At 35.0% G+C, this 27,955-nt stretch overlaps 1 protein-coding gene across 3 annotated transcripts in view; it reads left to right on the forward strand.

Annotated features, from left to right (window-relative positions):
• Window positions 1-27,955, forward strand: part of Ccser1 (coiled-coil serine rich protein 1) — a 1,226,082-nt gene that overhangs the window by 183,715 nt on the left and 1,014,412 nt on the right. The gene's annotated exons all lie outside the window — the stretch shown is intronic.

The following is a 27,955-nucleotide window of genomic DNA, read 5'->3' on the forward strand; positions in this document are numbered from 1 at the left end:
CGTGAGCTTTTTCATAGTGTCTGTTTCTTTTTCCCAAATACAAGTGATCACTGTCCCTCTAGTCAAATGTTCACACAAAGACAGACCTTTTCATCGGTGTGGGTGATGTTCATTAGTGAGAAAGATATGAAGACTGTATGAATTGCCAAATGAAAATGAAAGGTTTAGAACCATGAAAATAGGGAATATTCTAGTTATTGAAATTTAAAATCTAAATGAAAAAATCTGATATTTAACTTCTCAGTTGGTAAAAATATATGGTGTGGAAAACATTTAAACTCATGTGTTTATCATAAATCCTTGTAAACGTTATTCTGAGTTTATACAGTAGAGTTTATTAAAATAATTTTATAATTTAAAATACCTGCTAATTTTACTTTCCTCTACATTTTTTATTACCATGTACTCACTTTTAACTCAAAAAATGAGCGATACTAATATTTTATGACTGCTTGATTTTTCTCTGTGTAGAAAGCAGTTGGTTTGAGGATTTAAATAGTAAACAAACTAAGAGGGACTCAATGGCTGAAAGTGGGAATTCCTCCAACTTGGAACTCAAACTGAGAAGAAAAATGTAAAAGATTTTTTTCTCAGAGGCCACAGTGAAATTTTGAAAATATCAAACAAAAATAATTAAACCAAAACAAAACAAAACACATTTTTTCATCAATCTATGCAGCGACTAAAGATTGTACAGCAGTAACTCCCCATATGAGAAAGGTCCTACGGATGGCTGTTTTTAAGAAGGACTGTAGGTGTGGAGCTTTGAAAGCATGACCGTAGGACAAAATACAGAAGGCGTGGACAGCCCAGTCCAGATTTGAACGATGAAATCGGCACTATTGTTTATGTCTTTCAGGGAGAAAATCATAAAAGGAAATTATTTTTAAAATCTGAAGTTGAGGTTACACGTGCACTCAGTATTCACATATGCAAATTAATTCTGTGTTAAGCTCAACTGTTTTTTATGTGAAATATTTAAAGCATAACACATAAGTTTATTACAGAATTCAAGATCAATGTAGTGTTCATATTTTATATTAAATTTGAAAGTCCCTGTTCATGTTGAATATGTGTGTACATATATATATACAGATATACAAAACACATGTACATATGTATACACATATATGCTTACACATGTACTCCTAATATGTTCCTTCTATTTCTCAATTTCTATTTGAACTAAGAAAAATATCTACAATTCAGACATTATTGTTTAAGCATTTGTGGTTATTTTACAATAATTAAACACACAGGATGATTTTAAATGTGATGTGTACTATTTAATTAATTTTTTGGTTTGTGGAATTCTATATAATGCTCAAGGTTATCAGATAAAAATGGATATTCAGAGAATCATTGAACAAAGACAACTCTTTGAATTTTTGACATTTTGAGATATTCGAAGTCAGAAAAAATATAAATTACTGCTAGGTTGTATGGCAAAGTCTGAGTCATTAGAAGGCAAGTGATTACATCTTTAAACCATATTTTAAATAAATGCACATTTCATTATTCCTTCTAGATAATTTATAAGTGAATAGGAATATTTTTTTCAGTAGGCAAAGACGTTGGTATTATGAGCTATAGTAGCTAACCTTTTTGTATTAGTTCCTCAAAATTTATTATGACATTAGTAGTATACAGACTAATAGTTTAATACACACTATGACATTTCTGCTTTACTCAGTGCTCATGGCTAAAAGTTGAATCTTGAAGCCCAGTATTATGATACTCCATGTGTCCATTAAAGCTACACTGTTACAGATATCGCCTGGCTACCTGGAGCATGGTACTCCTAACTGTGGTAACAGGAATAATTAAAGTAATGGCAGTAGTGTGTCTACATGACCTTATTTTCATAACATTAATGCTAGTCTCTGGACATTTCATTCATAAAATTGCAGTTCTGTTTCCAAGTAAATATATTAACCAAGACTAGTTTTCTGCAGGTTCATTTTTAACAACTGAAAACAAAGGCTGTCAATATTTTCGTCATTTTGGAGTTAATATTATTGCATATTTTAAACAGTGTGTTTGAGATAAAGTTTTATTACTAAGATTTTTCCTAAACAGTGAAACGTACATTTAAATAGCATGATCTATATGATTTTGCACATTTTGTATGTAACAGTCTAACTAACTTAATCAAAAAGAAGTTATTCTTAGAAACTATATCAACAGCTGGGAGTATTCTGTGATAGTCTACTGAGACTAAATGAATATAGATCATTAAATTTTCTTAATATATGAAATTTTATAAAATATATGATTACATGAGTAAAATCAAAACATAACATTTTAACCTCTGACCACACAATACTGGCTCTTTAAAATGGAATTCTTAGAGGAACCCAAATAGTCATTAGTGAAAGCCAATGAAAATCACATACAATATAGTGGAGTAACTATGACGTATGGATAGAATTGTTAGGATTAATAAAAAGACAACTAAAATAATGAAACATGATAAATTCCTACTATTAGCAAGTATTTAAGGAAAATGGATGATGGGGTTAGAAAACTTCTAAAATTGTACTTAAAAACAATGATAAATATTTCATTTTGGAAAGCAAGAAGAGAAAGAGGAGAGGAAGAAGGTGAAAGAGGAGTTGGAGGAACAGGTGAAGGAAGAGAAGAAAGAAAAGGAGAAGAAACAGAAGAGGAAGAGGAGGAGGAAGAAGAAAATAGTTCTCCAAGAGTAGGAAATTATCACACCTTGTCTGTTCTGTGACCTTTAAACTCAAATCTTCTCCAGAAAAACTTCTAATGTTTTTCAAACTTCTACAAAAGAACATCCAATTTCATAAATTTAATGAATTAATAAGTACAAAGCTTACTGGAACAGAAAGTGTGACGTGAGGGTTTATACACCACTAGTTGTCATTCAGACAGAGGCAGTCAGGTATTAAACAGGCAGAGACTGTCACAATAACCCTCATGAGCATTTATTAAACCACAGCAAATAGGACTGTCAACCAGGTTATGGATATGTTTTGTTTAAAAAAGGAAGTGTGTGTATGAGTGTGGGCCTGTGGATAGATGACATTTGAAGTTGTGTGTGTGTGTGTGCGCGCGTGTGTGTTTAAAGATACTTTAATTTTTTTTAAACAAAACCCTATTCATATCTTGATGGTCAGGTCTTTGTTAGAGGATAATACAAAAGTAAGTGTAATCCCAGATAAGAGATTTCATTGGTCATCTTCCTGTTACTGGGACAAAATGTCTAACACTTTCAATTTAAGGAGGAGAGGTTTATTTTGGCTCCAAGTTTCAGAGGCTTCTTCATACAGTCAGCTTTGTGGAAAGGTGTGGCAGAATTACTCAACTGTTGACGGCCAAAGTCGGAAGAGGCTATAGAGCACAGAGTTAAAACCTTTGGGAGTCCCCAATGTTACAAGTCCTTGTCCACCCAGACAGTGTTGTGGATTAAAAACTGACTGGTGGTCCATTTAACACCAGCTGAATTAAATCAGCATGGTGCTGAATGTAGACAGCCCACCTGAGGAAAGTTGCCAGCATAATTAGAGACAAGGAGAAGAAGGGCCAGGCGTTGTGGGTTCTCCTAAGTGTTGCTGTTTTGAGCCCTTGGTTCTCCTGGAGGAGCCTGTCATGACTAGCTTCCCCAATATGCATTTGGCAATTATCATTGGAGGAGTTTGGGACCTTATAGGTGAGGGTGGCTGTGGTTCACTTTGTGGGAGCTCTGCTCCTTTAAGCATTGGTTTCTGGCTCTGGAGCGGAAAGTGTGTGCTGTTTAATTTCCAGGAAAAGCTTGTCACGCTGACTTTCTGGCATGTGCATGACTGTTCTCATCATCAGAGGAGTTGGGACCTCATTCCTGAGGATGGCTGCGGTAATTGTCAAGGCTGCACTGGTCCTTATTTTGAGTGTGACTTCTCGGCTCCAGTGTAGAACACTTAACCTGCTGGCATAGATACTTTATCCTTCTGGCATAGACTTTCTGGCTTCCATTGCTGACCTTTGGACCTTCCTACAAGATCCATAATACAGACTGATGTGAGTTTTGGTCGTGGGCTTTACTCCAGTTGGACTGTGGGAGGCATTGTTGTGGACTCTAGGTCTGCAGCTGGACTCATGTAAGATGCTGCTGTGGGATCTAGGCCCCTAGCTGAATATTCTGGGTCGTAGTGTTGTGGACAGATTTCCTGAACTTTCTTGTGTTTAAATATAGGTGACCATCATAAAATACTATAAATTCTTTGTCCTGATTGTAATTGTTCCTTTCACAACCCTGACTACAACACCCAGAAATATGCTTTCCTACATCTCTCAAGCCAAGTAAATTAATAATGAAGATCACCCTTCCTGGAGATCATGGAGGTAAATCATGCTCAAAAGAATCCTGAGTTATAGATATAAAAACTAGAAAACCTAAAAACAAAATTAAAAAAAAAGTTTCAAATTCTGAAGAGACGTATTGAGATGAAACAGTCAGTGTACAAAGTAAAGTAGAGAGAGCCAAGGAAACAAATGCCCAGTAGTGAGATAAGCCAGTTACATATAAATGTAATTTAGATCTATTATAAAGTATTTCAGACTGAATAAAAATATCAGTTGATCATGTATTAATTTCTTCTACATTGCCCAATTTCTTGGCATATAATTGTTTGATTTCATGATCTTTTTTTTTCAGTTCTAATGTCTTTTCTTTCAGTTCTGATTTTGAGTTCTCATTTTTCTTAGTTAACACAAGTAAATGCTTGCCAATTTAGTTTAGCTTTTGAAAACCCAACCAGTAGTATTATTAATCTTTTCTATTATTGGTTTAGTGTTTTCTTCATTTATTCCTGTTCTCATCTTTATTTCTTATCTACATTTTTATAGCTTTATTACTACACTGTTTTTAAAATTTGGAAATGATCTTATATAACGAAAATTTTTCTAGTTATTTAAGTGTACACTGAAAGAAGATACATCTTTTATTCTTAATTTTGGTTTTACTCTTAAGAGTTCTGTTTGACATTATTTTTATATAATTAAGGTCTCTCTGACATAGTTATTTTTAAAATCTAAGAACCAGTTCAAGTGTTTGTGTTTGCTGATTTTTTAAAAATGTAAATGAAGCCTATGGAAATGTGCTGGGTTTTTGGCTCCTTAGTCAACTGGCACAGGCATGAGCCACCAAATTGATCCATGGTGCTTTGCCAGGCAGTGAGTGATCTATGTCTTTCTGCACAGCTCTGCATTGTTCTTCCCACATCTGCAGTTTCTGTGGGAAGGTCAGTCTTCTCACATGGAAGAGTCTGTTTTTATGGTAAGGTTATAAGACAAACAGTAGAATTTCTAAATAAAATCTCAGTGTCTGTAGAAATATGTTGATTTTCACCTCTAAAAAAATAAATATGAATGGTAGGTTTTGTTTCATACTGAGCAAGACCCAGGCAGTTATAATGATCTTGAATTAAAGTTGATTGAAGTCATATATTTCATATGCTTTCCATCACCTGTATTTCTCAATTTTGAGTAAAGTTGAACATTCTTCACAATTGAGCTAGTATGTCTTGTGGGAGATATACTTACAGAAATCACTAGGTTTATATTTTCTAGACTATTACACACATTATTTTAGAAAAGCCCATTTTAAACCATTCTTCTCAAGGATAAAAGCTTTTCAGTTTTTTTTCATGAAACTCAAAAGCTTTACCTGTGTGCATAGCATTTTAATCATAGTTACAAAAGATTCTGCAGATTTAAGGCTCATACTGTGTTTTATTGTTATTTTTATTATCTGTCTTATCTTACCTTTGAAGTATGTGAGATTGGGAGATGTGGAATATTTAATTTTGACCCATCAATTCTTCAGATTTACTATATTCCTCAGAATTAACAGTGGTTTTAAGTGGCTTAACATTTTCTTTTAGTGAATGTTAGATATTTTCATCCAGCTCATACATTTATTAGCTGGCTAAAAAGCTTTATGAATTAAGAGCTACTGGCTTACAGAAAACAATCATAAACCTTGCCTAAAAATAACTATCTAATTTTAATCTGATTTTCTAGCACCATATGAGGTACAGCTGCTTGTATTTTTATATATAATATGTGATCATCTCTTCTATTTTGGGGAGACAATAGAAGCAAATACATCTAATTAACCTCTTTAAAGTATTTTTGCATCAGGAAATCCATTGTCCTTCCAGAAAATAATTTCTATAATGCCTTGTTTAAATCCCAAATTATGACATGTGGAAATAATATGCCCTTCAAAACCAACTCTATTGTATATTTCTTAATTGTACTAGAATCAGTAACTAAATATATAAATAAAATTCACTTATAAATGTATTCCTGTAATTTGAGTCATCACATATAATTTATGTTTTGTTTAATTTTAAATTTAAATATTGAGATAATAGCATTATTCAAAATACGTATTAGAGTTTATCTTTACTAAAAACAAATGCTAACTAATTTCTTGAATAATTAGCCAAAATGAAACAAATATGAAAGAGGCAGTGTAAAAACACCATGACAACAGTGACAAAATGCTGCTTATCATTAGCTTTATAATTAGGAATGATTTAGAGCTGTACGAGATCTTAAAAATCATTCCCTTCAACCTGTTGTTATTGTGGATGAATAGATCTGGCTAAGGTAATAAGATCAGGGCCATATTACAGGAGAAATGATACCACCAGTTTCCTTGGTAAGTGATGAGAGCCATGTGAAAAACTGTCTTTACAGTACTTCATTTATCAATCTGTTTTAAATAAACACGATGGCCTCAAGATGTGTCTCGAATTAACATAGAATACTATTGAGTAAACAGTGTACTGTGAAGTATGTTTCTAAAAGGAAAATGTGGAGATACATTATAAAAGTCACAGTATGAGTCTGTTCTCGTTTGAAACTGTAGTAAGACTCTGAATAGTGAACATTTGAGTTGTGATCTGTCACAGATACAAACAGACCTCAAGTAATGAGCATTCAGAGATGTGGAAAACCATGGAAGTGGCTCGTGCTTCTGCCAGACACTGTCTTGGTGGTACTGCTTTGTGCTTACCATCCTGTGTGGTAGTGTGCAGTGTACAGTGCCTTGGGGACTTACTGTATTTTTTTGTTTGTTTTGTCTTACATTGCATATTTGTGTCAAAGGCATGTAAGACTCACTTTGTTCCGAACGAATGCTACTAGGAACATTCTCCAGGAGTGGAACTCATTTGTAAGTCAGGGTCTTACTGTATCTGTGTGATGATCAATACCTGTAGTGAATGAATGTATAAATTAACAATTTTATGGTAAAATACGTGTTGCCATTAATCCATCTCAAAATACTCTCCTTCATTTTGAACATGCCCACTTCTTGCCATTTTCCGATGGGTTCTGGAAGTCCTTTTGTGAGTGTTTTTTGTGAGGTGTGGTTAAAAATGTTCTAAATGTTTATTGCAGGGAATGCCACCCAGTGGAAAGGTAGGCATGTGAAAACTATGGTAGTGTGTCCTCATCTGCCTTTTCACCAGCTCAGACGCTATGTGCCTTCTTGCTCTTTCCCAAAGTTAAAATGACCATGAAAGGTAAACATTTTAAGTTGGATTTCAGACATCCAGGTAGCCACAACAGTGCAGCTGAGGACATTCAGTAATGGTAGCCTTTTTATTGTAATCTTTTGATGTGAAAGCTTTTTGATCATAGCTCATATGAATCTCTTGTTAAACTTCTTGTCCTTAATTATGTTGAAATTTTCAGACATTCTTTTACCATTCAATTGCTGTAGACCTTAAAATACAAAGGGCTAGGGAACCTGATTTCTGCCAGGAAAGAGCTCAGAGTCTTTCTGTGAGAAAAAATATGTTAATTTAAAATAAACACTTAGTAATCTGAGACATGTATGATACCATGATTCTGTGATTGGTTTAGATCATTTGCTTAATAAAGATCTGAAATGGAGGGGCTGGGGGTTTAGCTCAGCGGCATAAGCACCTGCCTTGCAAACAGGCAGTTGTGAGTTCGATCCCCTGTACCGATAAAAAGGAAAAAGACAAAAAAAAAAAAAAAAAAAAAAGATGTGAAATGGAGTAACGTGACTTCAAGGAGAGCAATAAGGGCAAAGTAATTTGAGTAAGAATGACAGAGGAATTGAGAAAAAAAACTAATACAGTGAGAAGTGAAAATACAGAGAAATGTCTAAGTGACATTGGAGCATGATGTGGAATATTTAAAAAAGCTAGATTAAGGTTATATTGCATATGTTTTTAATTGTTGTGCCAAAAGTCTTGGAATCAGTCTTTTTCATTATTAGAAGCTAATAATATTTTTTCAGAAGAGAAGTGATACGATACCTTTGATGCTTAAAAGTCATCATCTGTATGTGGAGCAGCACTAAAGAAATGAGCAAAAATGCAAACTGTTTCCTTATCCAAGCATGAGATGATAAGGATCTAGACTTTGTTAAGCTTCACTGCTGTCATCCCACCATCTTTCTGTCCAGTCAACATGCAATCCTTGAGATCCTACTGATTTTCCAGGTGGTATAATAAGTCAGACTAGACACTGAGTTACCTCATCCTCATTCATGCTCAGTTCACTAGTGTTCAATGTAAGTGTGTGTGTGTGTGTGTGTGTGAGTATGTGAGTGTGTGTGTGTGTGTGTGTGTGTGTGTGTGTGTGTGTGTATGATACCTAGTGAAGGAAAACTGGACATACCAACTGACAACTATCATGTATTATTCTAAATTATATAAAGAATTGTTTTGTCATGAAAAATAATCACCATAATTAGAAAAGATTTTCTAGAAATGATGCTTGATGAACTTAGAAGAAATCTTGAATGCAGAGCAGTTAGCGTGTACACAATGCAGTAATAGAAATCACTGCACTCTTGCAGAACAAAATATGGTATAGTATGATTGCGATAAAGAGCATATTCCATGAAAAAATAACTCATGAAACAGGAAACAGATGTGTAACCAAATGTTGTTCTATATTCTCTCCTCCTATAAAAGTATATTTCTATTTATTTTATTTTTAAATAGGTCCTTTATTTTGCAAATAGTGGCTTTACGAAATTAATTTTCTCTGTATTTTTAACATACAAAATAATGGTTCAACAGATGCATATTTTATTGAGAATGTTCTAGAGTTCTGGTCAGAGATAATTCTCTATGGGTCTTTAGCATTTTTTAATGTTTCATGAATAAAATCAGTGTCATTTTAAGGACATTTGAATAGGAAACCATTTTAGATGATACAGTGTCTCTCTTTGGAAGAAAGGACAGGCATACTTACTATTCACTATAAAACATGAGTTTATAGGCTCATGGTTTCACTCCTGTCATGAAACTGCATGCACAGATGACACTTGTCTCTCTTTATATGTTTAATATAGGAATTGAGGCTCAAACTGGCATAAGAAAGTACAGAAACTCTGGATGTTACTATTGCTCTAAGTAAGGAAGCGCTTCTGACTTAGGAGTACTTTTGCTTCTTCCAGAATTCAACAGATTTCAGTAAATTAAGTTGTTAGCTTGCAATTGGAGCAAAAATCTTACACCCTTCACTATGCTTTCCTTTGAGAGATTATCTCAGAAATCTCTCCAAGAGTCAAACCACATGGTTAGCCAAACCAATTGTTTAGCATCTTCAAACTTAAATATTTTGGCTACAATGGTGGAAAGATTACAGATAGTTTCATTCTGGAAGAGTGTGATGAAAATCTTGTGGGTTAACAGAATTTGATGAAAGTCTACAGGAATTGGTAGCAAATATGCTAATAAAAATAATGGTCAACGGAAACAAATTGTCTACTTCATAGTTTTTTAATGAGGAAGAATCGGAAGATAAGAGTATTGGGAGTTTGAGCATGGTGTACTTGTTGGAAATAATATTCTTGAGGGAAATTTCCTTCAGATGAAGGAAAGGCTTACATTTGCTCCATTATAACAACTAAAAATACTTAAGACTTTTCTTAGGTGGACAAAATTTTGCTTCCTTTCAGAAAACTCTTCTGCACTTGCACTGAAACGGAGGTAGAGATATTTGTGACTACTTTAGGCAGATGCAAAATAAACCATTAGTTTAGCTGGTTTATTTGAGCAATTAGGTAATAACAAACTATGTGGTGCTTGTTAATTGTAATACCCTTGCTCCACCCCTCTTAGAGTCAGCTTCCTTAGGTCCATCCAGCGTGGCAGTAAAAAGGTCTTTGAGTACATTTTGATGAGCCCTAGTATCTAGAAAGATGCTTTGACTCTTACAGATTTCTGTAATCGATTTCCAAGGCAAACCACAAATGAAGCATAAAAATTGTGTTGAGATTCATACTGTCTTCAATTTGGTTTGTAGGGCTGATAAAGGTGACTTCCTGAAGGATGAGAAGGTATGTCAAAAGTTATAGAAAAATTGTGGCATTTACTCCTCTTTTCAAGAAAATTCCCCTAGCTTTTATGAGGAAATGATGTGAAAACTTCAGAGATGTTAGGCTAACAGGGTAGTGATGATATGAATTAACGTGCACTCATTAAACTTTTGCTGCTGTAGGAACCACCTCAGCAGAAAGCATTATGCTTTGAGTTATATCTAAAATGTCCCTCAGAAGCCCTTTGTGTTCACAAGTGAGGTTTTGGGAGTGGATTGGATTGTGGGGAGGCTGTCTTTATCAGTGAATTGGCCCACTGAGCAGTTCATAGCTGCCTGTCAGCCACTCCTTTAAATTGTAGGTGTCAGGTATTCATTCTAGCAAAAGGAAAGTGACTAATGCAGAAAATTCTTATGAAGAATGAAGTATTGTCATGATTTTACCATAGTTTATGATTGAGGTGACTTTAAAAATTTAAAAAAAAAATTTTTGGTACTGGGAATTGACCTTGTGTTTGCCAGGCAGACACTGTGCCACTGAGCTATATCTCCACCCCTCAGACTTTGTAGTTGACAAACCTATGGAACTAGTTGGGGGAGGAGTGTGGAAAGGTTTTTATATGCAAGCTAGAGAAGCCATGGAATACTGTATGTAGAGCTCAACGGGTAATTCTGGTCAGAACTCAGAAAAGCAGAATGTTAGTAGGAGAGCATCAAGTAGAGGCACTTTCAGATGAAAATGAAGACTTGGAAAATGGACTAAAGACCATGTGCGTAACTTTCTGTTTGACAAAGGATTTGTTTTAATTTTTCCCATGTCCTAAGACTCTGAAGCTAAATTGAAAAGTGGAAGACCAGATGGAATAAATTGCAAGATATCCCACTGTTCAGGATATGGCACGAGTATTGATGGGTGCCTTTAGCGAGATCTACAGTCAGAATCAGGAGCCACAGGTGTCTTGCTCCTTCAGGCCCACCAAGGGAAATGTTTCTCTGCATTTAGTTATCCAGGCACTAAGAAGCTGATGAAGCTATGCTCCATTTGTGCCTGGCTATGCTTAAACTAGTGACAGACCTTGATACTGGTTTCTTAGGCACACTGACTGCAGGACTTCATAATGTCATGGAGGCTTCCATCCAGATTTCAGAGGAAGCATTTAGAGGGCAAGGAGTTAGCTCACAGTCTCTGTCATATTCTCTGAGTGGGTGATGTTTGGAGCTGTGTAAGTGAAGCCAAAGCTGCCACAGAAATCCAGGGAGTTGGAATGTGGGAATATCAGCTGGGAAAACTGCAAGAAGTGAATAGAGTCAACCTAAAAGAGAGCCATGTGGGTGGTGACTCATGCTGGAGCTACAAGACTTAAAAATTCCCTGTTGATTTTCAGTGCTGCTTTACAGTAATGTCTTTCTGTTTCTTGCTGTATCTTTTTGTACCAGGAATGTTCGCTCAGTGTCATTGTTTGCTAGAAATATTTAACTTTATTTTTATAGGGACTCATGGCTAAGCATTTGACTTGAGTCTCAGAGGAGACTTTGGACTTGGCTTTTTCAGCCATGCTGAACTTTTAAGTCCTTGGTGACTCTTAGAGTTGGACTCAGTGTATTTTGCATCATGAGCTAGACAAGAGCCTTTTGGGAGTCAGGGGAGAATGTTACGTTTTTAGTTCTCAAATGTTCCTGGTTGTCACATGTTCTGGAGTGGTGTTTTCAGAAGAGAATGGGATCATGAAAGTGCTATACTTGCAACTGGATAATTCACTGATGACTGGGTACGCTATTGAGAGTCAAAATCTGATTGAGGGAGATATGTTGTTGGGGATATGACTTAGAAAATTGTGTTTGTGTCTTCAACTACTATATTTTTTATGTTTACAACGCATTCATAGGTTGCATTCATAGGAGCAGTTTTCTTCCACCATTGGCCTCTACCAGGTCATTTTTGCTTTGGTACCTACCAATCAGGGCTGAACCATCTGAGCCTGAGCCAAAATAAACCTCTTTTAAGTGTCAGGTGTTTTTCCCAGAAATAGCAAAGTGACTAATACATAGCATATCCATGGTCCTTGCAATGAAGTGATGTAACTAAAACTACTAAGTGAAGAGGAATATGCATTAGATGGTTTTATAATATGCTTCTTATATACATTCACTGAGGTAGATTATAAATTAGCTTCCAAGTTGGGTCAAACCTTACATATTTTACTTATACTTCTTTATAAACATACTGTTTTTGAAGTTATAAAATAATCTGAGACTGAAGTTAATTTTCAGAGAAAGACCTATCCACATCTATCCACTGGCATTTATGGTTAAGTAATAAAATATCATTTTTTAAAACTGAAATTTAGCCCTGTAAAATAATTAACTATCCAAAATCTGAGCATGTGCCAAACTATCAGTAACCTTCTACATAGTACAACATGATTATGATTAGAAGTGGTAAATAAGTTGTGTGTAATTTGTATTCGAGAATCCTAAATGATTTTAGTGGACAGTGGATTTATACCAGCCAATCACAAATGCAAAGGACTCTGCGCTACGGCAAAAGCATTGGCACAGCACAATCCTAATTTATTGAAGAAAAAACAGTATTTTATTTAAAAGGAAAAAGAGAAAAAACAAAACAAAACAAAGCGGTATAAGAATACAAGTAATACAGAACTACAAAAAAAAAAAAAAAAAAAAGTAAGAAATCACCAGTTAGTAGATTACATATTAACATCTTAGAGATAGTTGCTCAAATCACAGTATCAAAGCATACAAGTGGACATTCAAACAGTGAGAATGCAAACAGTTGTGTTCAATGATCCAACTAAAAACATTAATATGGTCAGCTATTTAACACCCCTAAACACACTTGCTGTTGTATCCTTTAGAGCTCTTTTTTTTCCCCTCTCTTTTTTACAACAAAATTTACACAGAAAAAACAGTATTTTAAAGGTGGAACTAAACCAAATAACCAGTAAAAGCTTTTTGTCTGTGTAAATATTGCTAGTTATATAATAATTGTAATTATATGTCAACCAATTTGTAAATATAATGTTCTATAACAGTGTAAAATTTCATAATAGATATGATTTTAACTGAGAGGACCATTTAAAAATATTAAAATATAATTGGAAACAGAAAATAGAAAATTTGAGTGTACCTGGAAATTCTTTTATATTTTTATTTTCTGTTTTTTGTCTTTTTGAGACAGAGTTTCACCGTTCAGTTTAGGATGGCCTTGAACTCAACTTGTAACCAAAGCTAGCCTGAAACTCACAGCAATCCTCCTGTCTCAGCCTACCAAGTGCTGGAATTATAGGTGTGAGCCACCATGCCTGGCCATGTGATCGTTGTTAATTTTAAAAGGCTCCTAAAATTATTTAGATCATGCAGGTACGATAAATTGTTAAGAGCATGATTGTTTTTTCTTGTCACTCTTGTTTTTATTTCATCTCTACATTCTTGTTGCTGTTTAGTTTTTATTTCTTTTTCTACCAATTATTCATTTATCCATTAATTCATTTACTTGTTTATTCAGTTGGAAAGCAATACTGAACATACATTGCTCACTGAGTGACACTTTCTAGATTTTTATGATATTGTTTAAAATTTAATAATATCAAGTTTAAAGATGATCCTAGGTTCGCTGACCTAGAGCTGCTACCAGCTTTTAGAAAAATCAGATGGATAGGTCATCTATTTTTGGCTGTGAGAGAACTAAACCGTACTTGACTTGTAATAGAATATGTAATAAATATTTGAAAGTATTTGAGTTTTCTTTCGGAGCTTTATCCTAACAACAGAGTGAGCTAATCAAGAGTTGTTTCAGTTTTACAGAGAAAGAGCAGTATCTTTGTAAATGGTCCAAAAGTAGGTGGCATACTCAAGGTGAGAGTTTCATAGTATAATTGTGAGCTCTTTCACCATACTATACTCCACCTGGAAAATGATAGTGTGAATGAAAAGATTTCTGTTTATAATTTGGAATTACAAATTGGGTTTTGGGAATTAGAATGTAACACTGAAATCTAACTGAGCTAGCATTAAGGACATAAGCATATTTAGTGCTCAACTCTGATATCCCAGATGTTACTAGGAAAGTGTGTTTGATTTTGCTTCTGAGAATGGCATTAGTGATTCAAGAAATAGTTAAACATTATAAATTGGGATCTGGTTTTAGAGGTAATTGTCTAGGTGATTATTGATGATGAAATAGTACATCATAAAATTTTTGAACACATTTGTAATTTAGTTGATACATGAATTTTTGTCGTACTGAGTGCAAATTGTTACAGTTCCTACAAGGAAGAGTCATTAATTCCACAGCTACAAATTATATGGAATGGGGGATGTAGCTCCAAGGGCAAGTGCTTATTAAGCATGTTTTGGGCCTTGTGTTTGATCTCAGGTAATGGAAAATACATGTACTAATTTTTTGCCACATTCCCTGTGTTCGTATGCGTCATTGAAAAATAAATGAAATAAAGGTATTAAAATCCTTACTATTTAAGACACTTTTTCAAAATCCCCTTACTGAATTTGTATATAAAATATATTGCCAATATGAAAGAAAATAATTCTAGTGATAAAAAAGGAATAAATGTTGCCTAAAGATAATAATAACTTGTCTTCTATAAATAAAATTTAAAGATGGAATTATAATAAGGAGGATAAGAAATAGAGGAAACAAAATGAACACTTACCACTAGCTAAACAAAACGATACAGTGATAAGGAATGCAACAAGAAAAATCTTGGTGTCTGAAACTCAATAAAATTTATTTCTTGCTGGCAGAAGGACTTCACTGTGAATTCAGAAATTCTCCAAAGCAGGTATTTTTCCTGCAGTGACTGAAAATCTGCCTTTCCTTATTATGTACTCCTAGTGGGTACGTATTTCCTGGAATATCTGATCAGGAAAAGTTAGTGTACTAGAATATTTTTCATGTCAAAGCTTAGCTGATGCTTCCACTAACCCTAAGAGAGGTGGTAATGTGTAGGTGTATGTCCATCTATTAGAAGTAGTTGTATTTATGAAAATGTCTTCCAAGTCGGATAAATATGCAAAGTGCATTTTAAAGAATTTGTCTGTTCTCTTGGGAATAAGTATTGAACTCTTCTCCATGAGGTAAATGGTCACATGGAAGGTAAAACACATTAAATGTAAGGGACAAAGGGGAAAATGGGATCTGGCAGAGAAGCCATATCCTTGAGACAGTAAGGCAGAGTGATGATTGAGACTGAGTTGAGATGATGATGCTTTGTGATAAAGAAATGGTGATTTAACTTCTGAAGAAAGAATACATATTTTATGGCATAAAATGATAGCAATTTTCAGAATGAATCAAAGACCTAGTACTTAAGCATGCTCAGTATCTCAGAAAATAGTAACAGAAAAGGACCTGACATTTCAAAGGACACATACATGAATAGATTCTTCTTCCCTTATAAAATGAGTACTAACTAAATAAATCTGTTATTAATTTTAATTAAACTTTAAGAGATAGAACTTTATGCAGTTGTCATTAATGATGTTTATTTTTAAAGATTTTTATGTGATATTAATATCTTCATTTAACTATGCTGATTTTAAATGTTTTAAGGTGTTTATTATATGTGCAAAAGTATAAATTTAGCTTCAATTCATATTATTTTTGCTACCCAGAAATCAGTAAGTTATTTAACTTCATAACAAATTACTTATTCCACTATTCTGCTATGAAATCTCTTTTAAAATATGCTTTCTTAGCTGAGCATGGTAGTGCAGCAAGGCTCATACATAAGTTCTAGCCCACCTTAGGCACCTTGGTGACTAAAATCCTGCTTTAAAAAAAATACACAAAAAAGGCTGGGAAATGTAGCTTAGCATGAAAACCTTGAGTTCCATATCAGTCCAGAAAAAATTCATACATATTTAAAAATACTTCAAATTACTTCGACCATATATTTTATCATGGAAGCTTCAACTAATGCAATAGCAGTCAGACTGGAGGCTGAGATCAACTATGTAAGCAGTTAATTATGCCTGTGTAATGAATTCTCAGTAATAACTTTGGTTGAAGCCTAAATGAACTTCTTTTTATAGATAATACTCTTATGAATGTTTTTACCCATCAGTGGCACAAGGGCATTACATCTTGAGTAGTATAGAAGCACTGTGTTTTACTCTGCCAAACTACACTGTGTATTGCTTCCTTTGGATCTGTTTTTTTTTCTTTGTTCTATATCCTTTTTTCATAACAAGCCATAATCGTGATTATAGTGCCTTTGTAAGAGATCTATGAATCCTCCCTATGAAATATGCTTTCTGAGAGTGGTTTTTTGAGCTCCCCAAACTTGCCACTGGTGTCAAAAGTGAAGACATTCTTGGAAACTGTTCTCGGACTTTGCAGTTAGTCCATCTATGGCTAGTACCATGTATTATCACAAGGAAGAGCTTAGTTCTCTTGTAGATTGTAAAATTTAGACTTGGCTAGATGTTAGAGAATATATATTCTTTTTAAAAATTTTTTATTAAAAAAAACAAAATGGGTAGAAATAATACATACGTTCAGAGAAAAACAGTAAGAAATCACTAGTTGATGTTTACATATTGTTCTTTTACAAATAGTTCAAGATACAAAAGTGGAACATATAAAGTGGAAATTGAAACAGCGAGACTGCAAGCAGTTCTGTTGAACTATCCAACAAAAACTTAGTAATATAGTTGTCAATCCTATATACTTAAACATACAAATGGGTATCCATATATTCATTTATGTTGGGATTAAACAAACTAAAGCAGGCTAAAATCATTCTGAACAAAGAATAATAGTATTGCTGTATTTCACTTCATGACACACTGGGATCAGTACTCGGTACTATAGTGTCTTTTTAAAAAAATGTATTTAAAGAAAGACTAAACAAAACAGAAAATGGGTAGAAATAATACATACTTTCAAAGAAAAAAAACAGTAAGAAATCACTAGTTGATGATTACAGATTGTCCTCTTGCAAATAGTTTTTCAATATACTAAAATGGAGCATATAAAGTGAGGATTCAAACAGTGAGATTGAAAGCAGTTCTGTTCAGTTATCCAACAAAAACTTAGAAATATGGTTTTCAATTGTGTACACTTAAACATACATGCAGTTATCCATATCTTCAATTTTGTCGAGATTGAACAAACCCAAGCAGTGATAACTCTAAACAAAGAGTAATACTATTGCTAGGTTTCATATTATGAAACTCCAGGATCACACTGGGTACTTTAGTATCTCTTTTTCTTCAAAGTATCTGTTCATTTCATCATGTGTCATAAGATCAATTCTCAAAAACTGTTTATAGATTCTCACACACATGAATCTTAATATGTATTTCTATCCTTTCTATATTAGAGGGAGAAATAAAACAAAGCAAGACAAAGCAAAATATATTCCTATAAACACATGAAATGAAAAAGAAATATAAGACCATTGTATAAGGATTTCTACCATAGTTCTTGTGTTGTTTCTTGTTATCTTCAATAGAATTGGCTATATTATCAGACATAGTATAATTGAGTATATCAGTACATTACAGTATTAATAAAAACACAACTTTGTATATAGTATAGAACTTCAAAAACCGGCAGTTATCAAACCAGAATGTGTATCGTTGAGTCTTGTCATCTTTAGTGTAGTTGCCTATACTCTCAGACTTGATACTGTTATGGTTTGATAACTAATGGTCAACTTAACGCCAGCTGGATTACATCAGCGTGCATTGAGAGAAGATGCTCCATCTGAGGAGGGTTGCCAGGATAAATAGTTGGAGAAGAAGAGAGGTGGAGAGGGATTGAGGCGTTATGGAGGCATTGTTGGTTCTCCTACGAGTTACTGTCTGAGCTGTTGGTTCTCCTGGAGAAGCTTTGGTCTTCACATCAAGCATTGCTTCCTGGCTCCGGAGGGGAAGACATGTGCTGCCTGGTCTCCAGGATGAACTCGTCACGCTGCTTCCTGGCATGCACCCGACTGTGCTTGTTGTCGGAGGAGCTTGGGGCCTCCGTGTTGCTGAGGACAGCTGTGGTTCCTTTCAGGACAGCCCCGCTCTTTGTTGTGAGTGTGACTTCTCAGCTCCACTGTAGAACCCTCATCCCACTAGCACAGCTCCTTCATCCTGCTGGCATAGACTTTCTGGCTTCCACCGCTGACCCTTGGGTCTTCCTGGCACGGATCCATAAAAGAGACTGGTGTGAGTCCTTCTTGTGGGCTCTGGACTTCTAGTTGGACTCATGGAGGCGTTGTTCTGAGCTCTGGGTTTTTATCTGGACTCATGTGGGACATTGCCGTGGGGTTTAGACTCTTGACTGAATAATCTATGTCATTGGTGTTGCAGATAGATTTCCTGCATTCTCCTGTGTTAACTTCCGGTGACCATTATAAAAATATTATAAACTCCATGTCCTGATCTGAATTGTTCTCTGTGTACAACCCCTGACCACAACAATACTATCAATCATATTAGTTTTGAATAAAATCTGTTGATACCAAACAGCAATCAAAAAAACCAGATTTAACTAAGTTCAGTCATGATAAAATAGTATAAGTCATACAGGGCTCCCGATTAAGATAATAGGAAATTAAAGATGATTACTCTGTTATATCCTGCTGTTTTTGGGATAGTTGTCTGTGCCCTCAAATGTAATGCAAGTAGACAAACAGGGACAGAATAAAATCTATCAAAAAAAAAAAAAAAAAGAATAAAACCTATGTAAGCAGAGTGGTGCAAGTAATGTGGGTTTTAAATCCTGACATATTATTAACAATATCTTCTGCCATCTTTTTTAAGACTCTCCCTCCTCTTTAACTTCCCCAGGGTACACTATGCATTTTGGTCAAGACCCTTTGTTGTAGTCAGGGGTTTTCTACAGAGAACAATTCAGATCAGGACATGGAGTTTATAATATTTTTATAATGGTCACCGGAAGTTAACACAGGAGATTGCAGGAAATCTATCCGCAACACCAACGACATAGATTATTTAGTTAAGAGTCTAAACCCCATGGCAATGTCCCACATGAGTCCAGATAAAAACCCAGAGCTCAGAACAACGCCTCCACGAGTCCAACTGGAAGTCCAGAGCCCACAAGAAGGACTCACGCCAGTCTCTTTTACGGATCCGTGCCAGGAAGACCCAAGGGTCAGCGGTGGAAGCCAGAAAGTCTATGCCAGCAGGATAAAAGAGCTGTGCCAGCGGGATGAGGGTTCTACAGTGGAGCTGAGAAGTCACACAACAAAGAGCAGGGCTAGCCTGAAAGGCACCACAGCTGTCCTCAGCGACATGAAGGCCCTGAGCTCCTCCGACCACAAGCATAGTCGGGTACATGCCAGGAAGCAGTGTGACGAGTTCATCCTGGAGACCAGGCAGCAATGTCTTCCCCTCCGGAGCCAGGAAGCAATGCTTGATGTGAAGACCAAAGCTTCTCCAGAAGAACCAACAGCTCAGACAGCAACTCGTAGGAGAACCCACAATGACTCCTTAACACCTCAATCCCTCTGTCACCTCTCTTCTTCTCCACCTATTTATCCTGGCAACCCTCCTCAGGTGGAGCATCTTCTCTGAATGCATGCTGATGTAATCCAGCTGATGTTAAGTTGACCACCAGTTTTCAAACCATAACACCTTGGTTTTAAATTGGGGTGGGGGAGCAATCTGGTATTTACCTAAGTGGTTCTGAACATTTTCTTTCCTGGACTTGATCTCTAATTGCCTTTACCTATTAAAGCCTGTTTTTCCAACCTATCCACAAACACTGGTCTAGTTGCCCCTATTACTCTCTGGTTCTCTGTCACATAGAGCATTGTTTTCTCATATTTGATTTCCAGTCCATGTATTCTTTTTCATGTTAATTATATTTCCTATAAGTAGCATCTTGGTGGATCCTGCCTCCTTATCTACTCCATGTGTGATTGTTTTTTTTTTTTCTTTTTTTAATTTAGTGTATCAAGGCCATCCATATTAGAGATTATAACCAACCTTCTCTGCCTCATTGCTGTTATGCTCTTTTTTTGCCATCAGTTGTCTGCTTATCTTCCTCATTCTGTTTTCTGCTACATTCTTTGAGGCTTCTCTGCAACGGTTCCTGGAATCCTAGTACTTTTCTTTCTCTAGAATGCCCTGAAGTATTCTCTGTAGAGTTGCATTGGTGGTTGGGAATTTCCAAAGATCCTCTTTGTCTTGGAAGCATCTTGTTTCTCCATTAATTTCTAGAGACATTTTAGCACAGTATATCAATCTGGGTTTGAGGTTTTTTTTCTTTCAGGACTTGTAATATTTCGCTCTAGGCTCTTCTTGACTTGATGTGTCAAGAAGTCTACCATTATTCTGATTGGCCTTCCTTTATAGGTTATCTGTTTCTTGTCTCTAACAGCTATTAATATTCTGTTCTTATATTGAATTTCTGGGATCTTGATTATGCTATGCCCGGGTGTAGCTCTGTTTTGGTTGTAGGTTGGCTGGAGTTCTGTATGCCTCATATATCGTAATATCATTTCCTTTTCCTATGTTTGTTACGTTTTCCTTAATTATTTCTGTGAATAGCCTTTATAGTTCCTTGGTTTGTATCCCTGCTTCTTCATTCACATTCTTTATTCTCAAGTAGTAGATCCTCTTGTCATCTTCTAGCCTTTGTATTGTTACTGCTTGTTTCCTTGTTACTTTTAAATGTTTTTGTTTCATAATCCCACATTGCAAAAATGTCCTCCAGTTCGGATAATCTATTCTTAGTTTCTTTCATGCACATTTGCCATCCTTCCATAGAGTTTTTAATTTCCTGGTAATCTCTTTGAATCTGCCTCATGTATTCCTATTTTGTTTATATTCATCAAATGGTTCTCTCCTTTGTTTGAGTTTTTCCCTTCTTCTGTCTGTGTCTGCTTGAGGGGTGCTTAGCATCTCTTTTATTAATCTTCTTATATCTTGCTTTAGTTAGCTAAATATTTCCCTTTTGAACTCATCTATGAGGTCCTGAAGATACCTCTTTATGTCCACTGGTGCCATGACTGATAGTGCTTGTTTGCTGTTTTCATTCTTCTTTGTATTTACCTGTCCTGGGTCAGTGTTCTCAGGGTTGGGACCTGGGGACTTTTTGTTGTTGCTTCCTCATCCCATCTTTTTGTTTCTTCTAGGAGGCCCCAGTTTCTTTCTCTTTTGGTTACAATTCTTCTGAAGTGCGCTGGCTACATGACCCTTCCCACTGCCATGTGCTAGGAAGTTGCAAATAGGGGCAGCGTATGCTGGCCCCTCTCCTTTGGATCAGTCAAGCTGCTGAGGCTTGCACTGTATTACTATGTGCTGCCTCCCCTCTGGGTTAGTCAAACTTCTGAGGCTTCACTGCATTAGTGTGTGCCAGTGCCATAGGGAATTGATTTCGGATAACCTATTGGGTCTCAGCCAGGTCGTGTGACCCAGGCCTAGCTCACCCCACCAATCCCGTTTGGGAAGGGAACATCTGACTGAAGTCACTGCTGCCCCTTGTACTTCCCAGTCCTGCCCGGTCCCAGAATGTTGTCCACTGGAGCCCCCCTTTCTGTGGAATGGCTCTACTCCTGTCACTCACCACAATTTGATGCAGGCTCCCCACCAGCTCACCTCTCTATTTGGTTGGCCAACACCCTACCTCAGTGTGACTGCGCCTCCAGTGAGTCGAAGGGGTGGGACCTTGGATGGCTTGGCAAATCACCTGCTGTGCCAGGAGCACTGATCCTTTAGCTGTTTCAATAATAGTACCGGGACTGTATATTTGATTGGTTCTTCTCACCTTAGTTTCTTCTTGGGACTAGAGAATTCATCTCCCCTCTGTTCAGGGCTCCCCACACTGTTTTATGTTGAATTCTAAGTTAGCTATCTCAGGGAACCTCTGTAGCCAGCTGTTATTTATCCACCATCTTTGCTCTGCCTCCGAGAATATCTATTCTAATGTTTCATTTCAGGGAAGAGCATCACGGAGTTTGTGATTCACTTCAGTTCCCAAAGTTAGTTTGGTGTTTGGGTCAGTGTCGGAATTCAGGCTGAAAAATCTCAATCTGTTTTGACTTCCTCATTACACTCTGTGTTATTTGACACCCCCATGAACAAAGTGTCATTTGGATAGGTTTGATTCCTATTTAAGAAATAACGATAAACATAATGATAATAAGATACTCATCTATCTCTAAGGTTTATCCTAAGATAAAACTAGCATAAAACCTGAATCTTAATTATGTGGAGCCTGTCTGCACCCCTAAGTTTCCATATGTATTTGTGTGTCTGTAGCTGCTATCTTTACCAACGTAGTGCTTATTAATTTGTTTATAGTTAGCAATTAGGTTCACTTGTTTAACAAATGTATCTTCAGTTCCCTATTGTAATAATCTTTTTAATGGAATTCTTTATTTTAAAGTAGTACTTCTGGATTGATATACCTTAATTTCCTCTGTTTTTGGCAGGTTCATAATTGCTGTCTATATTGCAATGAAGCTATAAGAGCTGATGGAATACTTTAAAACTCAGTATGGAAAGGTTGCATCTTAATGGAGTGATTGGAGCTCTTTTTCTATTTTGTAGCTTCAGAAATTCAGTTTTATTATTTCAATCAGTAAGAACTGGGCTCTTGGGAATTTTTTGTAACCAAACATGAAAGGTTCGTTTAAAGGTTAATACCTGTTTTATTTACTTTTAAAAGAAACTGGTTTATCTTTGGTAAAATAAAATTGTCCATGGGGCTATGAGGACAGAGATCTTGCCTGCTAGGTTCCCAGAGCTTAGAAAATTAATATATGAATACTCCACCAGTAATTGCGTTTATACATCTGACAATAAATCATTTGGGAGATTACATGAGTAATCACTATTGTTACAGGATTTTTAAATGTCTGTCTAGAGAATACTTAGTAATATTTGTTCTTGGTTTAAAATCCAATTTACTAATCTTATGAATTAGTTAAGAGCATATTTGGTTAAATAATGTTCTCTTTAAAAATATTCACATACTTTTATATACCAATAAATCATAACATTATTAACATTATTTAGTTCTCTTTAAATATTAATTTCAGTTTTGTATAAGTAAAATTTTCCCAACATATGATTAAATTATCAAGTCTACCAAGTCATTTTAAGTGCTTAAATCATTGTTTCTTCTTTTTCCAGATATGTTTATTTTTGTGAATTTATGATATTTATTTTTTAATTTAACAAAACCTTTATTTATCAGATACAATGTGATTATACTTTTATGATCTTCAGTGAGATTATATATGTAGATTTATGCTGTATGATAGAGTTATGTAGATATAAATTATATATGTATGTAAAGTCCACCAAAAATGTATATGACTCACCATACTAATAAATGTCCGGAAGCCAGTCCCCACCACTTGGAGTAATTGTAGAGGCAAAGATAACTTGTGTTAATTCCATGATATCTCAATAAATTCAGTATTCAAATATTTATACAACTTTTTCTTTTCTTGATGTATGTATTTTTTGGCAGAGTTTCCACAGACACACACATGGATAGTTCCTCCTTTTCTTCTTTTATCTCTTTCTTTGTCCTTTCATTACTAATTAAGGACTGGTTTTATTTTTCTTATATTTATATATATTTCTGTAGTAATTAAATCAACCTAATCAACATATCCATCAGCTTACATGTTAGTAAACAGAATCTGTAACTTTCAAGTATATATTGTATTACTGGTAATTGTAACTATTATGGTCTACCATGTATCTTAGTCCTTTGTTCCGTGGTGCTTTGTAGCCTTTGACTAATATCTCCCTATTTCATGCCTCGGTCAGGCTTATCACCCCTATTCTGTGCTCAATTTCTAACAATTGATCTTTTTTAGTTTCCACATATAAGTGAGATCACGTTATTTGTGTTTCTGTGTGGGGTTGTTTCATTTAACCTAATATCCTCCATGTTCATCCACATTATTACAAATGACAAGATTTCTTTCTTTAAACGATTTTGAGAGAAAAAATTGTATGTATTACAGTGTTCCTAAAGCAAATGACTTGCTTAAATGTTGTTGCGTATGTGCTATTACTTGGCTTGCACATTTTTTTCATCTTTTTTGTGTTCTACTTTGCAGATGTTAAAATTTTATATTTCTCTTAAATTTCAGAAATACCTATTTTTGCATTTCTTGAGATATAGTTAGCATACTTAGAAGACAAAGAAAGTCATTACTTAATTTGGCAGGTTCTGAGTTGTTAAAGACATGTGTTTTTGATTAGGTATTGAAATTTGTTGTTTATGTAGAGAAGATTCAAACCAAAGATGCTGTCGGGTTTTTTTTAAACAAGTAAACTCTTCTTGTTATGTGCTCTTAGGCATTTAAAAAAAATTAGCATACCTTGAGGTTTTGTGGAATAATATAGTATCCTCTTACAAAGTGATTTTTCTCAAGCCTCAATTGCTTCTGTTACATAATAATTTCCCTGTTATTGTAATGTAAAGAGTAGGTATATTAACATTATTAAAAGTTCATGGATTCCTTTTTTTATTATATGAAGTTTGCTAGCATTTTTTCTAAAAGGAGATAGGGGACTCTTTCTGCTTATTGCTGCATTTCTGCATTCTGCTAAAGTATCAAGTGCCTGAGAGACATTGCGGTGCCCTCTTATATTTAGAATATGATCATTAGAGTGAATTAACTGCTGATTCCTTTGCACCTGATTAGATCAGCATTGGTGATGATCAGTCCCTTCTATTCCTGGTACAGAACTACTCATATCACTACCATACCTATCAGGCCCTGCTTATACAGACAGAAAGACATGTCTATAATTCATTAATATGTGTATTACTAGAAAAATAAAATAGTTACTTATTAAAATGTATCGGAAAATATTTTCCACCAATATTGTTGTTATTAGTGTGTTTTATGTCTTTCATACTGGGTTCTCTCATTAAGTGTTACGAACTCAGAAACTTGATGGAATCAAATTGTTCCACTAGGTATATGGATTGTTGTATTTTTGATGATCAAGTTATCAGAGATTATCTGGAAAAACCCAGTTGGATTGTTTTTTTAGCCACCCTCAAAACAGACTTGAGAGTTTTAGGTGAGTCTCATTTTCTAGCAACAGAGAGATGTTTGAGAAACAAGCAGCCTGCCTGCCTACCTTGCTGCCTCCTTCCCTCCCTAGCTTACTGCTCCCTTCTCCTTTCTTCCCTCCCTCCCTCCTTCCCTTCCTTCCCTTGTCCCTTTCAGTAATAATTAAAGAATCCTATTTTTTTCTTGTTAATAAGTATTGTACAGTAAGTAGTCAGATGTCCAGTTGACCATAAGATCTGGTTGTAAGCAAAAAGCAACATTGTAGCTACTGCTATATTAGGTGTGTGAGTTTAAACTTACAGTCTTTTGTCAAATTTCGCATTGCTTCCTCTAGTTTTTTTTTTTTTTTTCTTTATTACGAGGTTTCACCTGCTTCAAAGACTGCACTATTCTAAGAAGAAAGTTGCTTTGTAACCAACATATCAAAGCAAGGCAATTTAGAATGAATGCATTTTACTAGCAGTTCATCTAGATCAGTAGTAAATGGGACTCTGCTATTCCAAATGTTGAGTGACCTCCAAAATGAAGATAAAATCAGAATAATAAGTGAGTTTTCCAAATTTAATTTCTTTATTGGTGTAACTTTCTTATCTTAAAGTGTTGGAATAGCAAGATGGTGTTTCCCTGTTAAATAGCAAAACAAAACCCTGTTTTATTTTCAGACAGTAAACAGGTGTATTAACTGTCAAACTTTAAAGGTGCTGAATAAATGGCCCTTAAAAGAATTGATGTAACGTTAGATCTCAGTAGCTCCTGGAACTAAGAATCATAAGTCCTATTATTAAAACTTTTTTTCTCAGATACAGTTGGATTTGTTTTGGCTACACAATGAAACCCATGACCTCTGTGTTGACAGCCTTTCTTATCCTGCAGTATTGATCACCAGGAAATTCTCATTGCTAGCGAACGGCTCTGGTTACCATGTATGGTTATGGTACACTTCTTGCTCCAAGAACAGGGAGTTTGGCTCTGTATAAATCTAGGACCTGTAAGTGGGTGGGGGGTAGGGAGGTCTCAGGTTAAAGGTAAGATCTGTGTGAAAACCATATTATCATGGTTTACAAGATGGAAGGGAGTCTTACTTGACCTAATAAAAGTGATGGTCATATTTCTGCATTCTTTTATTTCCTTTGTTTCATCCTTTATCGCTTCCTAAGTTAAATGTTGCTGGTTGTATTAATTTGCTAGCACTGCTGTAACTAAATGCCACAGGCTGAATAGTTTAAAGGGTAGAAGTTTATTTTATGTGAGCATTGGAGGCTGGAAATCCAAGATCAAGTTGTTGGTAGATTTGGATTCTCTGGAATCCTCTCTTTTTGGTTTGCAGATGCTCTGCCTTCTCTCTGTGTCTCTGGGTGCTGGGTGTGTGCTCTTCTTATAAGCAGATCCACCCACATCACTGTGTTACCCTTAATTTGCTGGATATGGGCCCATTTCTCAATACTGTACAGAATCAGAGTTTAAGCAGCTGAAAGGATTTTGTATCAATTTTGGATGGAGAGCTAAAATGAAGGCAGCCAAAATAAATTAAAATTTCAGCCAAAATGAATAAAAATTCACTTGTAAAATTATTGAATTTAATTTGAAGCTAATTAAATTACTATACTTTTACAATAAAATGTACTCTTTTTATGTTTTTTATGTCAATCTTGACTATCAGATTAAGATTCTCTCATTTTTGATGTTTAATTATCCCTGATAATAGTATCTTTACAAAAGTTTTAAAATAACTCTTTTCTACATTTTTAAATTGTTACTTTGTTTTGCTTAATCTTTAATTTTGCATTTCTTAGTGTAGTAGATTATCTTTTGTTGTGTATATTGAATAACATGTTTTTGATGTATGAGCAAGTAACCTTATTTTCTTGGCTGTGTCTGCCACAGTAGAGAACAGAGCTTCCAATAGACAGCTGACTTTATAGTTGATTATTTGTTGTTGTCATTAAGAAAAAGAAGTACTTAGATTTGAGAATATTTATCACCTTTCAAACCATTGTGTGCTACTCATGGATCACATGTTTCTGAAGTTTCATAATATTTAATTCTATTTGTTGAAGTAAGAGTGATTTATTTAAAAGCTCTAGCATCCTTTTAATCCAAGAACTGAAGTATTCAGTATCCATTTGACAATATCATTAACCTTCCTTAATGAATATTTACTTCTATGAACATAAATTATGGTAGCACTAAAATCAGTTGGAAATATTAGCCAAGATATGTGGGATCATTTAGTTATTAGGTTATTTTTCTTGACATCCTACTTTGTACTTTCACTATTTCATTCTTAATCTTTAAATACTGTTTTCATTTTTCTTGGTACATGCATCATCTATCAAATCAGAACTTTATTCCTTCTTCAGTAATTCCCAGCTCTGCAAGTTCCCAACTCCTCAAAGACTTAATACTGTGTACTTTCCCAGTTTATTTTGCTATTTATCCTCAAAAAGAGGAAAAATAATTTTAGCAAATTTGTATTATTGTACAATGAATAGCAATAAGTACATTACATAAATTTATAAATATTTCTATTCATATTTTACTCTAAAGAAAATTACTAATTGATTTGCTTTTACTCTAAAGCGAGT

Source organism: Cavia porcellus, unplaced genomic scaffold, assembly GCF_034190915.1.
Source record: "Cavia porcellus strain 051 isolate PalLab524CR breed Dunkin Hartley unplaced genomic scaffold, mCavPor4.1 scaffold_4, whole genome shotgun sequence".
NCBI classification, from domain to species: domain Eukaryota; kingdom Metazoa; phylum Chordata; class Mammalia; order Rodentia; family Caviidae; genus Cavia; species Cavia porcellus.